General features: G+C 49.1%; 1 protein-coding gene across 2 annotated transcripts in view; it reads left to right on the top strand.

Moving 5' to 3' along the window:
* Nucleotides 1-22,280, top strand: part of nr1h4 (nuclear receptor subfamily 1, group H, member 4) — a 108,789-nt gene that overhangs the window by 2,871 nt on the left and 83,638 nt on the right. The window lies entirely within an intron of this gene.

The following is a 22,280-nucleotide window of genomic DNA, read 5'->3' as shown; positions in this document are numbered from 1 at the left end:
GAACATTTCCTGTTGCTTCCATGGTGTCCTCATGAGTATGGGCTTTACATTTTAGAACTGTTACTTTTTTTGGCAAGGCCATAGCTTCTGGAAGATCTTGTACTTCCTTTCCATTTCAGATAGGTGTACCTGCTGTTGTGAGAAATCCTCTTTTTCTCCACAGATGGCCAAAATCATGTGCTACTCCAAAACCATATCTGGAGTCAGTATAGATGTTAGCAGTTTTATCTCTTGCCATACGATATGCTTCTGTTAGTGCTTTTAATTCGGCCTGCTGAGCTGATGTACCTGGAGGCAAACTTCCTTCAGCTAATACTTCATATCAGCTTTTCTGATACCCTTGTATCAGTGAATAGGCCAAAATCTGGGTTCTGTAGTGGCTCTTCTTCTACTCAGCATACTTTCTTCCATTTCCTTTATTATTTTCACACAGTCATGCCCTTCTCCCTCTCCTCCCTTTTGTTCCTCGGGAAGCGGGAGCAAAGATTATGGGCGCGATTCTCCGCAAATGCGGAGAGTCGTAAAGGCTGCCGTGAAACTGGCCGTGTTTCACGGTAGCCTCCGCGCCCCCTCCCGGGACCCGATTCTCCCCCCCTGGCGGGGCTAGCAGCGCGGCCCCGTGAAGCACGGCATCGCGGGCTTAGCGACCGTCGCTAAGCCCGCGCGCCAAGCGTCACGGCGGCTGACGCGCACGATGACATCAGCCGCACATGTGCGGGTTGGACGTCTCCAACCCGCGCATGCGCGGATGATGTCATCACGCATATGCGTCAAACCCGTGCATGCGCGGGCCGTCATGCCCCTCAGCCGCCCCGCGGACTGATCCTGCGGGGCGGCGGAGGAACAAAGAGTGTGCGGGTATCGGACCGGCTGCCCGCGATCGGTGCCCACCGATTGCAGGCCCATGCCAATCGGTGCCATGGTTATCCGGGACAGCACTTTGCGGCCGTTTTCACGAACGGTGAGAGCAGGTGTGTTTGTGTTCGTGAAAACGGCCGTAAAGGCCTGGGAACTCGGCCCATCGGCCAGGGGAGAATCGTTGTTCGCCGTAAAAAAGGGCGAGCAGCGATTCGTGTCGTGGGGCGGCCGTGGGGGGGGGGGGGGGGAGAATAGCGGGAGGTCGGGAAAAATGTCGGGAAGGCCCTCCCGCTATTCTCCGACCCGTCGTGGGCAGCGGAGAATCGCGCCCTATGGGTTTACAGGACTGGCTCTGTGAAAATATAGGTTGGGAGCTTCCAAAACTGCTGTCCATCTAGCTGATGTAACTTGGGATACTCTGTTCATGGATAGAAGAGAATGACAGAGTGTGGACATTTAATGGTTAACGTTTGGTCTAGGACAAGGCCTTATGTTGCCATTACAGCTCGACATGTTGCTTCCATGGCTCGTAAACAGTTGCCAAATGCCAGTGCCACATTGTCAAGTTTAAGGGAGTAATATCCAACCGGTCTTAAATGATCACCATGTTCCTGGGCTAGTACTGCAGTCATGTAACCATCTTTTTCATGAACAAACATAGTAAAAGGTTTTCCATTGTTTGGAATATCTAAGGCTGGTGCTGAACACAGGGCCCTTTTCAAATTTAGAAATGATTGCTTCTATTCTGAATTGAGTTTAACTGAATCTTTTGATTTCCGGTTTCCTTTTAAAAGATCATTTAATGGCTGGGATAACTGAATGTAAGAATCAATCCAATTTCTGTTAAAATTACACAGTCCCAAAAAGATCTCACTTCCTGAACAGTTGAGGGTTCTTTAGCGGCTTTGATGGCAGCCGTTCTGTCCTGAGTAAGTTCCTTTTTGCCTTTGCATATTTTCTGACCTAAGTAGATAACTTCTTCCTGGGAAATCTGGGCTTTGGCAAAGCTAGCTTTGTGACCATTATCACTGAGGTGGTTCAGGACTACTCGTATGTCTTTCTCATGATCATATTTATTAATGGAGGCTATCAGAACGTCATCTACATACTGGATAATGGTGGAAGTCAGATCAGGCAGTTGCCTGAGATGATTCTGTAGAGCCATGTGGTAAACAGTTAGGCTATTGTGAAAACCTTGCAGTAGTCTAGTCCATGTGTACTGTTGTTGATTAATGGTGAAAGCAAACTATGGTTGTACTTGCTTAGCTAGTAGTACTGACCAGAAACCATTTGCCATGTCAATGACTGAAAACCATTGAAGGTCAGGTGTTAAAGAGTTAAAGATTGTAGATGGATCTGCTACTAAAGGGGCTTTTCTGACAATGAATTGATTTTCCCTTCTGTAGTCAATAGTAAGGCGCCATGTGCCATTAGCCTTTTTTACAGGCCATACAGGGCTGTTTGATGAGCTGTGAATGCGCACTAAAATGCCCTTTCTTCAAGTTGTTTTATTATAGGTAGAATGACTTGAATTGAAGTTTTGTTAATGGGTTATGGTTTGGTACAAGGTGGAGCGGATCCCATGAAAGCCACTGGTTCCATTTTTAAAAGGCCACAATCATTTTTGTCTTTTGCCCAAATTGGATGATTCTGTATTTCATCTTTTTTGATGTGTCTAATGGACCAGGTGATTTTTCCATTATCGAAATTAAGTGAAGAATTTAGTTGAGATAAGATGCCCACACCTAGAAGTGCTTGTGTTACCAGACCTACCCAAATTGATGTGTTTGAAACGAACATGTTGGACTTTAACCTGGTGTTGTAAGACTTCTACTGTTCTCACCCCAGTCCAACGCCAGCATCTCCACATCAAAAAGAAAATCGAAATGAAAACCTCCCATTCTTAGCAAAATATATAGTCCATCCTTTTTCTGTTCAAAAGTGCATGTAGAGAAATATGGAAAGAATCACCAAGAGTGGGGTCCATTAGTTTTTTGAATGATCAAACATAGAACGCCTTTGAGCTGGAGTGTAGCTGTTTAACATTTTGTTCATGCCATTGTCGTCATCGTGTGCGTCCCAGGTGGGTACTGCTCGTTCCAACGTGGCAACGGCTGGGAGCATCTACAATCCCTGTACGCAAGTCTGGGTGTGTCTTCGGTGGTGCAGTGGGATAGCCCTGCTGCCTCACGGCGCCGAGGTCCCAGGTTCGATCCCAGCTCTGGGTCACTGTCCGTTTGCACATTCTCCCCGTGTTTGCGTGGGTTTCGCCCCCACAACCCAAAGATGTGCAGGTTAGGTGGATTAGCCACACTAAATTGCCCCTTAATTGGAAAAAATGAATTGGGTACTCTAAATTTAAAAAAAAAGTCTGGGTGTGTCTTGTTGGAACGTAAACCTAGGTGTGTCTTGTCTGTGCGTGTTACGTGATTGGCCACGAGGTGGATACGTATTGTAGGAATCATTGCATACTTCATTGTCATCTCTTGACTCGAGCCGTTGTTTATGATAACATGTTACCATCCAATGTCCTAGTTTACCGCAGAAAAGGCATTGTGGTATTTCCTTCCGTGATTTTAATGGAGCAAGGGTGCATGCTTGCCCCGATGCTTCTGGGGAGGTTGTAGTTACTGCTGATAACCCTGTAGGGGCTGCAGCAGCTGCCGCTGGAGCAGCGGGTAACACAGACTGAATTTGAGCAGCCGCAGTGTTACTGTTTGTCTGGTTCTACATACCGCGATCTATCTGAATGCATCGGTCAACTGCCTCGTGATATGTACCAGCTGTGGCCCAATTTGGTAAAATCAGATTCAAAGCATCAGAAATGTCAGGTTTAATACCTGCTATAAAAGCCGTCTTAATTGGACCTAAAGTATTTGTGTCCCAAGTGTCAGTCTCAGCTTGGAGTGTCATTCCTGAATGTTCTATCCAGACATGTAAAAATCTGTCTTCGAAATCCTGTATATCTTCAGTATATTTTTGAATGTAAGATGTGATATTAGACCAATCGGTTTTCGGAGGGTGAAATTGTAATAGCCAATTTTTGACTGCTAGCCAACCGGCTTCTAAATTTTGCAAGTCATCTCCAAGGACAAGTTCTACCTCTCCTTGCACTGTTGAGTTGCACTGTTACGAGTGCCTACCATAATAGACAGAATTTGTACTCCATCTAATGGGTGAAGATGGTAAATGGATTGTAATCTGTGAAGTTGTTCCCATGTGGTCAAACCACCCCTTTTTGGGTGTTGAAGATCTTTAGACCATCTGTCAATTGTTTCAAGGTCGGGGGGGGGGGGGGGGCGGCACGGTGGCGCAGTGGGTTCGTCCTGATGCCTCAAGGTGCCGAGGTCCCGGGTTCGATCCCGGCTCTGGGTCACTGTCCATGTGGAGTTTGCACATTCTCCCTGTGTTTGCGTGGGTTTCGTCCCCACAACCCAAAGATGTGCAGGTTAGGTGGATTGGCCATGCTGAATTGCCTCTTAATTGGAAAAAAAAATTGAATTGGGGTACTCTAAATTAATATTTTTTAAAAAATATTCAGGGTCTGCGACCTCATGTACCCAATGGTGGCCAAATATAGTTCTAGTAGATATCCCATCGTTTTCGCTTACTTCTTTGCTTCCAATTTTAACCCGTTTGCGTTTTAAAGGGGCTAATTGAATTACTTTATTATTTTGCATTCTAGGAAACCTTATTTCATCACTTTCTTCATCTGAATCAACTGGCAAATGAATTTTAGGTTTTGATTTAGTACTGCCACTTGCTCTTGACTTTGGGACTGGAGCTGATTGTGCAACTTGGGTTGCTTGTTGAATTGGAGCTTTTTGAGGAACTGGAATTGAATTTGGAGGTGAAACTGGAGTTGGAACTGTGTTACTCAGAGTACTTCAGCATCAGAACTAACATTCACGTTTGTGCTTTGATTTAAATTATGAGCTGCAAGACTGTCTGTCAAGATTTTGCAGTGTCCTTTAAAATTGCTCATTTCACCTTCCAAAACACATCTTTCCTCGACTAACTGACAATTTTGACTTTTGATTTCATCAAATTCTTTTTGTAACTGTTGGGGTTTGGACTCTGATTCAATATTTTTACCTTGTAATTCTCCAATTTGAAATGATTGTTGTTGAACTTTAAAGGGTTTCTTTTCTAATAATGTTCTAATTTGATCACATTGCTCAAGTCTAGCTTTTGCATCTCGTAATTCTTCAACAACTGCGGCTAGTTGGTCTTTAATGGACTTAAGGTCATGATCGCTTTTATTTTTAACAATTACCTCTTGCTGTCTGCGAAGCTGTGCCATTATTGCAACAGACCATTGAGCACGTTTTTCACCATTTAAGCGTGTGGTTTTCCCCCATGCCCTCTTGATATTATCAAGGGACCACTGTCCTTTGGGGATATCATATTTTGATTCAATTTTTCTGAAACTTCACAGTCCAAATTGTCTACGAATCAAAGATCCAAGATCACCCAATATATCGTCAATAGAGACATCCGGTACAGCGCGACCTCCCTTGGAAGTTGTGGGAAGTAGTTCTCTACCATTTGAAGGTTCTGAATCTATTTTAGGATTCATTTCCGCATTAAACTCAATCTTACACCCTTTTTTTTGGTCGTCAACTATGTGTAATCTGTCTACACTACCGCAACTATTCTTTCAGTCCCATTTTATTTTAGTTTCAACGACCGGCACCCAATTGAATTAACACAGTCTATAAAAAGGTCCTTTCTAGTGGTCAAAGCACTGCTTGATGTGGCTTTAAGACTTTTAATGGGTGAAAAACATGTTTCTTACCCCAGTCTAGCCGTTTTTCTTTATGTCTTCCGTCCTTCTGGGCTTCCGTTAGCGGTACGATCGATCGTCTTCCGACGTCCTCTGATTCTCCCCGATCATCTCCAAAGGTTTCCGAACCTCTCCGATTTCGTCCAATTTCGTCTCAGTGCTTCTCCCCTTTTGCCGAACTTTGCCAGTTGTAAGAGATCTACCATGCGGTATTAGTGAGGAACCTGCGACACTAAAACTCAGTAGAAATTTGAGTTAAAACTTCTTGGATGCAAACAAGAATCGTTTATTGCCTCTATTTGATTGCAATTGAGAGTCACTTAAATCATATTCTCTAATAAGTCCGGCTAGCAAAAAAGACTTAAAGAGAAGCAACTTGTACACAATTTAACTTTTAAAATAATACAGAAGTGGTTTCTTGCTTATGGCACAACAGCTTGCATTTAGAGTGGAAAAGTGAAAAATAGAGATAGCAAATAGTTTAGATCAAAGTATAGAATGATCCAGATAAAGATGGCCGTACGGACCTTCACGGTTATAATAAATCATATTAGTCTTTAGCCATCTATCTACACCTCTAAATCATCCTAATTGGTTTGAGTTAGAATCAAATGAGTTTGATTTGACGGTTAGCTGTCAATCTTTAATGTGCAACATTAACTTTAAATGTTTCATGTCTGAATACTTGCGCATGTTATGGTACAATTCTATGCAGTTATCACGACCAGTTAAACTGGACTTCTGCTGACTTAGCTGTTAGCCACATTGTAGACAATAGTGCCTTAATGTTGCTATGGTGTCTTCCCTGTCCTTGGATTGATATCTGGTACGGCTTGTGGTTTAATGTCACACTGTCTTGCAAATGTATTTGCTAGAACAATGGAGCTCAGTAGAAGTGAATTATGCTGTGTCATGCTGTTTTGTGTCTCTATTGAAGCTATATGTTTTGAGATGACCTGAGGTTATGAGTGAATTTTAAATGGGTATTTAAAACTGGGGCTTAATATTTTATGCTAAATAGCATCTTTTACCTATCAGGTGTATAAGAAAATAGTTGGTTCTACACAGGGACAATACAACTAAACCATATCATCATGACCAAGGTCGCCCCAGTAATGGTGGAACTGCTGGGAAACAGTCATCCATTGAAAATGAAGGTGGACATGGGATCTACAGTCTCTGTTATCGGGGAGCAGACATATAATTATCTTCCAACTGGTATTCAACTCTTGAGCTTAGAATACACAAGGGCCAGATCAGCCACCTACATAGGAGAATCATTATGAATAAAGGGCACCACAATGACCCCGTGACCTATGGACAGCAATCAGCCTGACTCGCATTCATCGTTGTGTGGGACCAAGGACCAATGGGGAGAAATTGGCTCCAGCGGCTCAGGCTGAACTGGCTAGAGATTTTCAGCCTCGGTGTGGGAGGACTGCATGAAGTCATCAGCAAATACCCTGACGTTTTCCAGGAAGGACTTGGAAAAATAGGAGGAGCCAAAGTGAAGATTTATGTTGATCCCGATGCCACATCTAAATTTTTCAGAGTGAGACGGGTTCCATACTCTCTATTGGAAAAGGTGGAGCCCGAAACTGAGCGTCTGGAAAATCTAGGCATTATAGGGCCAGTACAGTTCGCAAAGTGCTAAACTGGACAAATTGGTCCGCCTCGGTGGAGATTATAAGTTAACAGCCAATCTGGATTCCAAGCTAAACAGATTCCTAAATTCTCAAATTAAAGACCTGTACATAAATGTAGCAGCTTGCCAGGCATTCACTAAGTTGGATATGAGCCATGTCCACCTTCAACTTGAATTAAACGAGCCTTTCTGGAAATATTTTACAATCAACATGCTTTAGGGCCTATTTGAGTACACACACATGGTCTCATCATCATGTGCCATATTCAAACAGATCGTGGCGAACATACTCCAAGGGTTACCCAAAATGGCTGTATACTTGAGTGACCTCCTGGTCATGGGGCTTCAAAACGAGAGCACTTGGTGAACCTAGAAGTTTTGTGGAGATTTGTGAGAGCTGGGGTACTCCTGATGAGGGAAAATGTGTTTTCAAGCAACTGAAGTGACAAACCTTTGCTATCGGGATGATGAAAAAGATTTACATTCAGTCAAGGACAAGGTGAAGTCCATCAAAGAGTACCAATTCCAAGAAACATCGCAGAGTTAAAATTCTTCCTGTGATTAGTAAATTATCATGCAAACTTTATCACAAATTTGATACCCTATTATGGAAACACCAAAAATGGCCTTGTGAGGCACCACAGGTGGCAGGCGACCTTCAATAAAGTTGAACAACAATTTCTGTCATCCAACCAATTGGGCCACTTTGACCCAAGAAGGAACTTGTGATGAACAAAGAAAGAACAAAGAAAAGTACAGCACAGGAACAGGCCCTTCAGCCCTCCAAGCTTGCGCCACCCATGCTGCCCGTCTAAATTAAAATCTTCTGCACTTCCAGGGTCCATATTCCTCTATTCCCATCTTATTCATGTTTTTGTCATGATGCCCCTTAAACTGCTTCCACTTATGATGTCGGGGAGGCACTTTCACACCACTGGAAAGATGGAAATGAAAGGCCTATCGCCTATGTATCCAGGAGCCTTTCGGGTGCTGCGCGCAGGCATTTTCAAATTGAGGAAGAGGGCTTGGCGGTGGTGTTTAGTGTAAAAAGTTTCACAAATACACTTACAGCAGGAATAGACTCCCAGATAAAGCATTATAGTAACCGACTTTATAAAAACGATAAGGCAACTCCCCTATTGCCTCCACCCAGGTACAATGTTGGGTCCTGTTATTGCAGTTTATAAATGACCTTCCAGAGTACCAACCTGGAACCTGGCTAGCTAATGCTGATGCATTGAATGGCCTCCCACTGCCCACAAGCCCGGCTCCTTTATCAGCATTAGAAGACTGAAGTAGACCCCAAAGAGGAATCTGCTTTTCAGTGCTCTCTCCGGAAGTGAATGTCTTCAATTTGGTTCACACCACGAGATCTGATCCCGCCCTTGACTGACCTTAGACCTATTGACAAGGGGTTAAAGGGACTTTCTTGTAGAGAGGGTATTTGGGTGTGGGGGGGGGGGGGGGGGGGGGGGGGCAGACTTAAGGGAGATGGAAGTTATGGTGGCCACAAAGGACACAGGGGATTATAAATAGACCTTCCCGTGGGCATTGCGTGGTATACATTTCCCAATTGAGCGGGTAGGAGCTCGCCCAATGAGAAACGACGAGCGAGAGCTTAAAACCCTCTGCTTCAATGCAGACCGGTATTGTGTAGATCCCCAGGTTTGGGCTTCTGTACTGTAAGCTATTGCAGCGGTCACTAATCAAAGGGAATGTGACTGGAAGACTGGCCTTGATAAGGTTATTACATTAACATAACAATTGCTGAAATTTCAAAGTATTCATTGGATGTGAAGCTGTTCTCAGATATGAGATGGTGATTGATAAACGCATGTTCTTCCTTTATTTATTTATTTCATTTTTAAAATTTAGAGTACCCAATTCATTTTTTCCAATTAAGGGGCAATTTAGCGTGGCCAATCCACCTACCCTGCACATCTTTGGGTTGTGGGGGCGAAACCCACGGAAACACGGGGAGAATATGCAAACTCCACAGGACACTGACCCAGAGCCGGGATCGAACCTGGGACCTCGACGCTATGAGGTGCTAACCACTGCGCCACCGTGCTGCCCCTTGTTCTTCCTTTATAAACTATTATTTCTAAAAAGTCTTCTTTGCCCTTCCCACCCCTTCCCCTCTCTCCGTTCCCCTCCATCCCTTCCTTGCTGCCCCTACCTTCTTTCCTTCCTTTCTTCTGTTTTATTCCTCTCTATCTCACTCCTCTTTCTCTTCCCTTGATTTTTCTCTGTCCACACTGCATTTATGGAAATGAACTGCCTTGCTCCGATCTTGTGACTGTGCAAGTGACAAATGTGCACTGACAGCTACTTATCTGATGCACTTACACCACACACTCTTCTTTATCAGTGCTAGAGTAGGGAATCTAATCTTGCCCTCTTGTTAAATGGCTTCCTTACTGTGATAACTGTGATGAACCTTATTGCTTTAGATTTTTGCTGTGCTATGTTGGGCTGTATAATCACACCAGGCGCAATATAATCCAGCCATGATGTGGAATAGACTCCCAGATAAAGCAGATAATTTATCTTATTGATTAATGCCTTTTAACAAGGGCCGACTGAATTCCTGATTGGCAGCAGAATTATAAAGATAAGCAGAGTTAGAGATAATTGAATGTTTAGATCTAATGGTTCTCAGCCAATTAAATTCTGTCTGAAAATGTGATGTTGATTGAGACCTTTAGCCCATGATGTCTAAAAGCAAATGAGCTGTTGTGGAGTATGAATGTGTTGGGAAAGTGGTTTGGTACACAATGGTCTTCCACGGGAGATTAAGTGTCCACAGTAGGTTTACTTCTCTCTGTGCTACCTATACTGTTAGTCTAACATATAATCTTCCTCTAACATTGCCTCTCTTTGCAAGAAGTTGGTAAACTGTGTTGAAATACAGATCAACCATGATCTCCTTGAATTGCAGAATAGGTATAAGGAGTTGAATGGCCTCCTCTTGTCCCTCTGGTCCAAACTTCAAATGGCGGCACAGTCTGCAGTCATCTGGAAATTCCTGCCCTCAAATACTTTGGGCTCAAAGGAAGTTTGGTGGCGGGGCACCTGTCTCTATCCCACCTCAATGATAACTGAGGCCTCCGATATCAGCAGCAACCACTGCTCCCAAGTGGTATGGCCCACGTTGACAGCTACCGGCCTCGGATTGGCGACAGCTCTTGGGGGAGAGATTTCCACCTTGATCCATGGGAAGGCTCACCACTTTCCAGTCATTAGTTATGGCAAGGTGGTTCTTCAGGATCAGTAATGAAGTCTGACAGCACCAGGTTGAAGTCCAACAGGTTTGTTTAGAATCACTAGCTTTTGGAGCGTAGCTCCTTCCTCTGGTGTTGTAAGACTTCTTACTGTGTCTACCCCAGTACAACGCCGGCATCTCCACATCAGGTTCTTCAGGATAGTGTACGAGGTAAATTATCTTCAGCTGTTTGATGTTCCCTCCATCATAAGGTCAGAAGTCGGATGTTCATGGATGATTGCACAATTTTAAGCACCTTTCATGACTCCTCAGATGCTGAACAACAAGACCTGAACAATATCCAGGCTTGGGATGATAAGTGGCAAGTAATATTTGCACCACTCAAGTACCTGGCAATGACAATCTCTAACACGAGAGAATATAACCATTTCCCCTGACTTGTAATGGTATTATCATCACTGAAACCTTCACTATCAACATCCTGTGTGCTTACCATTAACAAGAAACAGAATTGGACTTGCCGTGTAAATACTATGGCTGCAAGAGAAGGTCAGAAGCTGGGAATCCTGCAGTTTCACCATTTGGCTCCCAAAATCCTGTCCTCAATCTACAAGGCACGAGTCAGGAAATGGAATACTCTCCACTTGCCCAGATGAGTCTGAGTCCAACTACACTCAAGAAGCTCAACACCCCCCAGGACTAAGCAGCTCATTTAATTGGCACTCCACCACCTTAAAAATTCTCCCCCTCAACCAGTAATGCACAGTGGCAACAGTGTGCACCATCTACAAGATGCCCTGCAGGAATTCATCAAGGCTCCATCGACAGCACCTTCCAGACCTATGACCTCTGGATTGAGAGGGACAGGGCAGCAGATGCATGGGTAGACCACCATCTGCAAGTCCCCCCCCCCCAAGCCACACACCACCCTGACTTGAAAATATATTTGTCGTTACTTCACTGTTGCTAGATCAAAATTCTGGACCTCCCTCCCGAACACAACTGTGGGTGTTCCTACACCACATGGAGTGCAGCAGTTCAAGAATGCAGCTCACCACCCCCACCTGCTCACCACGACCTTCTCAATGGAAATTGTGGATGGACAATGAATGCTAGCTAGCGATGCCCATATCCCGTAAACAAATATTTTAAAAAGTTGTGTCTGATTTTCACTTATAGTTTGGTGGGCCTCCCTGAAAGGAGGAAGTATGGTCTCACCCATCAGCTTTAGCTGGTGGGTGATTCACCCGTTGCCTCCATTAAATACCATCCTCTGACTCTGCTGCTACATTTGAAAATTATTACAAATGCGGGACTTTACAAATTAATTACATTTTAAAATGTGTCTTTTAATTTAAAGTGAAATAGAGTATTCTGGACAGAGTGGATGACGAGCATAGTAACTCTGGCTGGAGACAGGCCCATGAGATCCGGTTGTTATGGAGAACAAAAGTAAACTGAATCTGAAATTTTTCACATCTTGACCCAAAAAGAGGGACAGCCGCTTTTTGGAGACAGAGACACAGGGCGCGATTCTCCGCACTCACGCCAGTTCGGAGAATAGCGGGCCGCGCATATTTTCACGGCGACGCCGGTCCGACGCCCTCCCGCTATTCTCCGAACCCCGCACAAACTACACGTCGGCATTCCCGGCAAAGGCCTCGAAGCCCCCCCGACACGACCAGAATCGCAACTTATTGGCCCCCCGCTATTCTCCGGCCCGGATGGGCCGAAGTCCCGACGTCATCACGCAATGTTTTCACGCCGGCCAACACACCTGCTTTTCAAGTTCGTCAACCAGTCGTGCTGGTTGTGTTGGGAACCCAGAGGGGGGTCCAGAGTGGGGGGGGAGTGTGGGAGACGGAGGGGGGAGTGGGGAAGACTGAGGGGGGGAGTGGGGGAGACGGAGGGGGGAGTGGGGGAGACTGAGGGGGGAGTGGGGGAGTCGGAGGGGGGGAGTGGGGGAGACTGAGGGGGGAGTGGGGGAGACGGAGGGGGAGTGGGGGAGACTGAGGGGGGGAGTGGTGGAGACGGACGGGGGGAGTGGGGGAGACTGAGGGGGGAGTGTGGGAGACGGAGGGGGGAGTGGGGGAGACGGAGGGGGAGTGAGGGAGTGGGGGAGACTGAGGGGGGGAGTGGGGAGACGGAGGGGGGGAGTGTGGGAGACGGAGGGGGGAGTGGGGGAGAGTGAGGGGGGAGTGGGGGAGACGGAGGGGGGAGTGGGGGAGACTGAGGGGGGAATGGGGGAGACGGAGGGGGGAGTGGGGGAGACTGAGGGGGGGAGTGGGGGAGACGGAGGGGGGAGTGGGGAGACTGAGGGGGGGAGTGGGGGAGACGGAGGGGGGAGTGAGGGAGACGGAGGGGGAGTGAGGGAGTGGGGGAGACTGAGGGGGGAGTGGGGTAGACGGAGGGGGAAGTGGGGAGACGGAGGGGGGAGTGGGGGAGTGGGGGAGACTGAGGGGGGGAGTGGGGGAGACGGAGGGGGGAGTGGGGGAGACGGAGGGGGGAGTGGGAGTGGGGGGTGGGGTAGGGAGAGAGTGAGCGAGTGACCCGTCCAAACCCGGATACAAAATGTCTGCCAGCGTGCCATGGCGTGCCGGTCACGAGGACACGGCCGCTGGTTCCCCTGTGGCTTACGGCCACAGGCCACAGACGCACCGGTGAGGAGGACGTAGTTAACTGCCCGTTGGATGCAGAAAGTGACCAGGGGTTAGGCTGCCCGCGTGTCAGCAGCGCGACCAGGCCACTGGGACACACAGGTATCCCGTGGCAGGCGGCTGCCGAGGTGTCGACTAACCTCCGTCTAACATGTCCCGTTTCTCTGCCCCCCACCACCCTTCTGTAGGTTAGCACAATGTCTGTGAACAGAACGGCTATGTTCAGCGCAGGGGTTGGCGCCGCTGCACTGCATTTGGAGATGCAGCAGCATCCGCAGCCACAACCCGCAGTGGATGCAGGGCCAGCTGCAGCAGCAGAGGGAAGGGCCGAGGAGTTGCCAGTCGTCGAGCAGCATGGGGGGGAGGAGCAGGGGGAGGGGGAGGAGGAGAGAGTGAGGGTGCAGCCACGGCGCCAGAGGCGATGACCAAGGCCGAGGGTGTACCGTGTCCGGGTCTCTTTCCTAACAATGACGGACATCACCTGCAGGAGGAGACTCCGGCTGAGTAGGCGGACGGTGATACATATCTGTCACCTCGTGGCGCACCTCGCCCCACGTGGAACGGGGGGAGGACTCGCGATCCCGGTTGCCATCAAGGTGACGGTCGCTCTTAACTTCTATGCGACCGGCTCCTTCCAGTCTCCGAGCGGGGACCTCTCCAGGATCTCCCAGTCATCGATCCACAGGTGTATCCGGGATGTGACCGACGCCCTCTATGCCATCGCGGACCGCTACATCACCTTTCCCGAGGACCGAGCAACTCAAGACTCACGAGCTCGTGGATTTGCCATCGTGGCCGGGATACCGATGGTGCAGGGGGCAATCGATTGTGTTCACGTCCCCATGCACCCGCCTGCAGGGGACAGGGAGGTGTTCACAAACAGGAGGGGGACATACTCCATGAATATCCAGGTGGTATGCGACCCCCACATGAGGATCATGAACGTCTGTGCAAGGTTCCCAGGGAGTGTGCCTGACTCCTACATACTGGCCCAGTCGTCATCCCTGCGATGTTTGAGGGACGTCCCCCCCGGCTGAGGGGCTGGATGCTAGGCGACAGGGGTTATCCGCTGAGGTCTTGGCTGATGACGCCTATACGGAGGCCTCAGACCAATGCGGAAACACGATACAATGAGGCCCATGCAGCAACCAGGGGTGTGGTGGAGCGCTGCCTTGGCCTTCTGAAGATGAGATTCAGGTGCTTGGACCGCTCCGGAGGGGCCCTGCAGTACCAGCCCGACAGGGTCGCTCGCATTGTTGTGGTCTGCTGTGCGCTGCACAACATCGCGATGCAGAGGGGAGATGACCTGCTGCAGGAGGCGGAGGGAGAAGCCAGTGGCAATGGTGCCAGCACAGAGGAAGAGGAGGAGGAGGAGGAGGAGAGGGAGGAGGAGGAGGAGGAGGCTGGCGGAGTGGCGGGCGCAGCACGCAGACACGACCCAGGTGCTGGTGATGTCCAGGAGGCGGCACGACGGACCCGGCGAGGACGGCGGGCACGCAACGCCTTGGTGGCAGCACGGTTCACGCGTCGTAGGCGACATCCCCGCTGAACACCAAACCACCACCTGCATCGCTAGTCGTGCAGAGGGTCAACACACAACTGCCACCACCACAGACCGCCCCCCCCCCCCTCCCCACCCCTCTCAGTGTACACTGCTCCACTTCGACACCACCCTTATCACTGGGCCCCGAAACCTCCCCCTGGGGGCAGCAGGGTAGCATGGTGGTTAGCATAAATGCTTCACAGCTCCAGGGTCCCAGGTTCGATTCCCGGCTGGGTCACTGTCTGTGTGGAGTCTGCACGTCCTCCCCCTGTGTGCGTGGATTTCCTCCGGGTGCTCCGGTTTCCTCCCACAGTCCAAAGATGTGCGGGTTAGGTGGATTGGCCATGCTAAATTGCCCGTAGTGTCCTAATAAAAGTAAGGTTAAGGGGGGGGGGTTGTTGGGTTACGGGTATAGGGTGGATACGTGGGTTTGAGTAGGGTGATCATGGCTCGGCACAACATTGAGGGCCGAAGGGCCTGTTCTGTGCTGTACTGTTCTATGTTCTATGTTCTATGTTCTCCCTCGGCGAGCCCGGTGGCCCCCGGGCCTCACTTTGGGACAGAGGTGCAAGCGGGGAGGTGCCCCGTCGCGCCACCGACACCTGGCGCTGCCAGTACTGGAGGCCTGCAATGGTATCCACCAGGATCCGAAGGTTTGCAGAGATGGAGTTCAGGGAGCTAGACATTCCCGCCAGGGACTGTGCGATCTCAACCTGTGAGTGCACGATGCCATCCAGCACATGTGTCAGGCGGTTGATGCTCTCCGCGACTGACTGCTGGGACTGTGCCATCGACTGTTGGGACTGTGCCATTGACTGCTGTGACTGTGCCATGGCGTGCTGCGACTGGGCCATGACCTGCTGAGACTCGGCCAAGGCCCGCAGCGCGCCGGCAATGTCGTGTTGGCTCTGGCGCATTGCTGCCTGTGAGAGGGCAACCCTGTCCAGGGCCGAGGATGATGCGTGCACATTAAGCCCAACGCCTTGCATAACCTGACCCATTGCCTCCACCGCGGATGCCACCTGTGCGGTGTCGGCCTGGGTTGCTGCCATGAGCGGCACCACTTCCTGCTCGTGGACGCGGTTCGACTCCTCTAACTGCGTTTGCAGAGCCTGGAAGACTGCCCTCATCCCGTCATTGTTTCCCTGGGTTTCTTGATGCATCGGCTGTGCGGGTGGGTTGAGAAAGTCCAGGAACTCGGAAAACGTCTGGGAGCCAGCTGCATGCTGGGCCTGGCCTCCGCCAGTCCGGGCCCTCGGCTGTTCCGACCTCCACCTGCTGTACCTGCTCAGCTGTGATGTGCGACCCAGACAGTGACCCAGGAGCCTCATCACTAAATAGGCCAACTGGGGTGAGTGTCTCTGGGATGGTGGATGGTGTGGGAGATAGCTGTGCCGCAAGCTCGAGGTCATCTTGGGTTGACGCCTCCTCTATGTCATCGGCCCGCTGAGAGGCCGCAGGGCGTTCGCGGGCCATTTCTCTCTCTGGTTGTGTCGCAGCCCTCTGGGCGTCCTGCTCCACAGATTCGGTTGGGGAGGATGGGACTCCCCGCTGATCGGGCACCTTCTGTTGTGCGGCCCTGGGTGAGGTGGGGGCAGATGCCTGTGTCCACCTGGAGGCAGACGGCCCTGGTCGTTCGGCATCACGTCCTAGGGAAGAGAATGAAACGGGTTATTTAGAGACGCTCGGCCGGGCGCTGGACGGTCCCAATGGGCAGGGTGTGAAGGGACAGAGGATGGGGGAGGTGTCCCAGTGGGCAGGTTGTGAAGGGACAGAGGATGGGGGAGGTGTCCCAGTGGGCAGGGTGTGTGAAGGGACAGAGGATGGGGGAGGTGTCCCAGTGGGCAGGTTGTGAAGGGACAGAGGATGGGGGAGGTGTCCCAGTGGGCAGGGTGTGAAGGGACAGAGGATGGGGGAGGTATCCCAGTGGGCAGGTTGTGAAGGGACAGAGGATGGGGGAGGTGTCCCAGTGGGCAGGTTGTGAAGCGACAGAGGATGGGGGAGGTGTCCCAGTGGGCAGGGTGTGAAGGGACAGAGGATGGGGGAGGGGGGGTGTTTGTCATGCAGGGTTGTCTCACTTGTTGCAGCTCCGCCAACCTCGCATTGCGCGATCTCCCGGGTGGCAGGTCCCCCAGCAAGGTCCAGTGCCCTCTGCACAAACGTGGTGAGGGGGTGCAGGATGGGCGAACCCCCTCCAGTCTTGTTCCGCTCACGAGTGTTGTGAGCGGTCTTGTCCTGTTGGGGGAGGGGGCATAGGTAGATCATTACAATACAAAGGGGCAGCACGGTAGCATGGTGGTTAGCATAAATGCTTCACAGCTCCAGGGTCCCAGGTTCGATTCCCGGCTGGGTCACTGTCTGTGCGGAGTCTGCACGTCCTCCCCGTGTGTGCGTGGGTTTCCTCCGGGTGCTCCGATTTCCTCCCACAGTCCAAAGATGTGCGGGTTAGGTGGATTGGCCATGCTAAATTGCCCGTAGTGTCCTAAAAAAGTAAGGTTAAGGGGGGAGGGGGTTGTTGGGTGTCGGGTATAGGGTGGATATGTGGGTTTGAGTAGGGTGATCATTGCTCGGCACAACATCGAGGGCCGAAGGGCCTGTTCTGTGCTGTACTGTTCTATGTTCTATGTTCTAATACGGCAGGTATCAGCAGTCCGTTCAGATACTGGCACAGTTTGGGGGTCAAGTTGTAATAAGTCCATTGCATCTCTCCAGGGGGGCCAGAGCGCTGGGTCCGTGACTACTTTGTGAACCACCCTCAACACACTCTGCCCCAATCCCCCTCCACCCCCCGTGCTGGGGGGGGGGGGGGGGGGGGGAGAGGGGGGGGGGGGAGGTGGGTGATTAAGTAAAGGGGGGAGGGATGGTTGTGACCCTCTTGGCACTTACCCTGGCAGCTCTGGTGAGGTCGTGCATCTTCTTCCGACATTGCTCTGCAGAGCGAGGGGTCTGCCCCACAGCACTGACGGCAGCAGCCACCTCACGCCAGGCCTGGCGCACCGCGCTGGCAGGGTGGCGATGCCCTCTACGCGGGCAGATGATGCCCCTCCTCTGCTCGATTGATTCGAGCAGCGTCTCCACGTCAGCCTCAACGAATTGCAGGGCTGCTCTCCTGAGCTCTGACATCCTGGCCTAGTTTCTGTGCTCGCCCGCGCCTTTTTACGGCGTCGGGCGCGTCACGTGGGCGTGTTCGTATCGTCGACGCGTTCTGGCGTCATCGCGCACGTGATTGACGCGGCCCCGTTCCTAGCCCATTTCCTGGACGTGAATACGTCGGGAACTGGGCCATGTCGTGCCGTCGCAAAAGTCGGCCATTTTCACGGGCGACTTCGCGATTTTCCGCGAGTGCGGAGAATTGCGCCCACAGTGAGTGATAAAGGAGTTACTTTTGTGTGGGGAGGCTGCAGTTATTGCTGTGAAGAGCACGGTGAACTGTTTCTGTGTTAACAACGAAGCAAAATACTTTTTGGATTGGAAGGGAATAGGACTGGCAGGGTGGATTTCAATAATTTATTTATGTGGGAAAGTTTTAAATACAGGAATCAGTGTTAAAATTCTACTGGTGGGGTCTTCCAGCCCTCCCTGCCAGTGGCACCTTCTGATGCTGCTGACGTTGACATCTTCATGGTGAGCTCCCCAACGGGCGAGCCATACAAATTGCCAATAATTTCGGTGAGACTGGAAGACCCCGCTTGAGGCCTATATCTCACTGCCTACACGGTTGGGAAATCCCACCGTGGGGGGGGGGGGGGGGGGGGGGGGGGGAATCCCGACTGACAGCTCCAAAAAGCATTGCAGCAAGTGAAAAATGCCATTTTGAACGCAGAAATGTTTTAATCCCCTTCAATATATTGACAGTAAAAGCTTTATCTTGAGGCTACTTGAGTCTTCAGTTCTCAGATAAAGAGCCCATTTTATAAATAATTTACAGTCTGAATTGCCAACTCACAGACGCAATCAGGCCATTTTTAGGAAGCTTTGTTAATATTGGGTGAATGTACCAGTAAAATGCTAATTCATTCATTGTCAGGCCACTTGCTGAAACACAGATAAAATTTAAATGACACCAATTAGCTTCAAAATCATAATGGTGAGGGTCAACTTTCTGTAACATTTTTAACACATGTAGGTGGTAAGAATGGGGGAGATTCCTGGCCAGCAATGTGATGGAAAGAAAACTGGAACTATCACTATACGTAGCTCCAGATGACAACATGGGCAGGGTGGGTACAGAGGGATATGGGCCAAATGCGGGCAAGTGGAACTAGCTTAGTGATAGAAACTGTGCGGCATGGACAAGCTGCCATGTTGTTTCCATGCTGTAAACATCTATGACTCTATACTTGTAAAAGTGCAGATTGCCACGGTACTCAGAGGGGAGGGTCTGGATGGCTCAGTTGGCTGAACAGCCTGTGTGGATCCAATTGGTGCCAACAGCATGGGGTTTGATCCCCATCCTGGCTAGGATGAATTGAAGACTTGCCTCATTGTTCTACCTGCGGTGCAGATAATGGCACTGTGGATTGGAACTGCATTCAGGCAGAGAAGACTTGAACCTGCATCTGGCACTTTTGTAGGAAAGAGTTCTACAGTTGTACCATTCCCTGTGTTAAGAAGTGTTTGATAACTTCTCTCCTGAATGGCTTGGCTTTGATTTAAAATTTAACATTGCAGTTTCTTTGACCCTTCCACCTGTGGTAACAGTTTCTTTCCATCTACGCTGTCAATTCAGTTCAAAATCCTAAATACTTCAATTGAATGACCCTTCAATGTTATATACTCCAGGGAATACAAGCCAAGTTTATGCAATATCTCTCCTCATAATATAATACTCGGAGCTCTGGTAACATTCCATTGAATCATTGGAACCAAGGAACATAGGAACAGGAGTAGGCCATTCAGCCTGACGAGCCTGGTCCACCATTCAAAATAATCATTGCAATCGGACGCTTCAATGTCTTTCACTCACTATCCCCATAACCCTCTACATTATTGTTAATCCTAAATCCCGCAATCTCTGTTTTACATATACTCAACGTTTCCGTTTCCACAGCTCTCTGAGGCAGAGAATTCCAAGGTTTCACAATCCTTCTGTTATAACTTGACAGGAGGCCTAGAGATCTGCAACATCAGAGACCCTGTGGCCTCACCTGAATACCATTTACCCAGATGAGGGGTGGGGCTACCTCTCTTTTCCTAAAACAGCTGGAATATAAATACACCCTGTCTATTACCTTAAGTATTTTGTAGTTTTCAATGAGATCACCTGATGCTTGGCAACACTAGAGAATATAAGCCCAGTTTGCCCAATCTCTCTTCATAAGATAGTCCCACCATCCCAGGAACACATCTGGTGAGCCTTTATTGAACTCCCTCTATGGCAATAACATCCTTTCTGAGGTAAGGGAGCTAACACTGCACATAGGATTTTAGGTGTGGTCTAACCAAGCTCCCATACAATTGTAGCAAGACCTCGCTATTCCTATATCCAAATCCTCATGTCATTCTGCACTGTACACTTCAAAGACCAAGGGTGGGATTCTACGGCCACGCCCACACAGCAACTGGAAATTCCCTCTCAAGGTCAATGGATCTTTACATGGTCCGCGTCCTGCCGATGGAAATTTTGCGCTGGTGAGGGTGGAAAAATCTAGCCCCAACTATCCTTATTTAGTGTGATGCCTAGAACCTTGAACAAAAATTCAGATGTGGTCCATTCTCTGTCTCGGGTCTAAACATCCTCCCCTTTCTTGTTCTCCTCGATAGTTAAAAAGCTCTCATAGAATCATAGAATTTACAGTGCAGAAAGAGGCAATTCAGCCCATCAAGTCTGCAGCGGCCCTTAGAAACAGCACTCTACTTAAGCTGTAGCCATCTTAAATGGACACCAGTATACAAAATGGAGAACTGCAAAGACTGCAGGGAAAAACGGACAGTAAAGAGCAAACAGCTTGCAGAAGCTTGCAGCATTCAGATATTTGCAAAAAACGGTTTTCCCACAGCTGCAGAGTCCAGCGATGTTAATGGGAAAATGATCTGCATACTAATGAGGTGATACCGGGACAGTCCCAGATACAATAGATACATTTAAGTATCTATCGATACTTTTCAATAGCTAAGCAGACAGGATGGCGCCAACGAAACCAGGACAATAAGCCCTAAGAACCACCCCAGCCATCAAGGAACGACCCTAGGATAGGGGGGTTTGAATCATATTGATTGGGAAAGACCCAATCGATCCCCAGCAGGTTAGAGAGCCCGCCCCAAGGGGCACGGACCTCTAGGGACCTATAAAAAGAGGTCCCGCACATGGTTCAGCCTGTTTTGTCTCCGGCTCCTGCTGTCTCCTGTTGCCTCCTGTCTCCGGCCTCCGACTCCAGCCTCCAGATCCTGTCTTTTACACCAGCCGTTGAGCAGCAGCCATCGATAAGTAAGTGCCAAAACGACGATCGCTACGTGACCCAGGCATTGCTTATACTCTTGCCGACTATTAGCGAACAGAAGTTGCAGACCAGAAAGGAACAAAGGCCTTGTTCCCTGACCTTGCTTGTTCCTACTTAGATAAGTATTAGTCGTTTAATAGTAGAAGTAAGTTAGTCTTTTAGCGTGTGCATGAGTATTTTTTATAATTGTTATAATAAACTCTAATTGTTTTGGACTTACTAATCGGTGTATGACTTTATTGACTTTAACTTGACCTTAGCACTTGTGACGGTGTCTCTTACGGCACCTGGCGATTCCAGAGCATAGAAATAAGAAACAGAGCCAAACGAGTGTTAACCCCACTGCCTCTATTGGAGGAGTGTTAAACACACTAACTCAGAACGACCAACAAAGCCCACACTATCCCCGTAACCTAGTAACCTTTTGGACTCTAAGGGTCAATTTAGCATGGCCAATCCACCTAACCTTCACATCTTTGGATTGTGGGAGGAAACTGGAGCACCCGAAGGAAACCCATGCAGACACGGGGAGAAAGTGCAAACTCCATACAGACAGTTACCTGGGCCGGAATTGATCTTGCCCAGGTCCCTGGAGCTGTGAGGCAGCAGTGCTAACCACTGTGCCACCATGCCGCCTTATTAATTTTTTTGTTCTTGACTACTACAACCTATATGGACCTGTAAATCTCTTTCGACCTCCCTTGTTTTAGCTTTCCACTACATGATATCTAAATAACACTTGAATATATCTTTTATTGATCCAATTGGATGACGTCAGATCTACCTGCATTTTCTAAGTAGTCGTTAGGTGGCACAGAACTTGAATATTGCTGATATGTTGCTGAAACCTTTGGTCTTGCATTCATCAAGACAAACACAAGAATGCCGAATTTAAATGATCACAACAATTTATATCACAGTAGAAAAGGGTGCTGATTGGTTAGAAAGTCAATTCTTTTTGGCTGAGACGTTGTCAATGGAGAAAGCAATGAGGAAGTTTTGACTCCCGAAGCTCTAGCGTAATTCAAAATAGGTGCAAGGCTGGACATATTCCTTTTATTTGCCGAGAATGGGTTCCTGTATACGACTCAATTTGCATATGAACCTTGCCTGCTGTTGTGATCG

Source organism: Scyliorhinus canicula, chromosome 20 (genome assembly GCF_902713615.1).
Source record: "Scyliorhinus canicula chromosome 20, sScyCan1.1, whole genome shotgun sequence".
NCBI lineage: Eukaryota > Metazoa > Chordata > Chondrichthyes > Carcharhiniformes > Scyliorhinidae > Scyliorhinus > Scyliorhinus canicula.
This window is presented reverse-complemented; position numbering and strand designations above follow the sequence as displayed.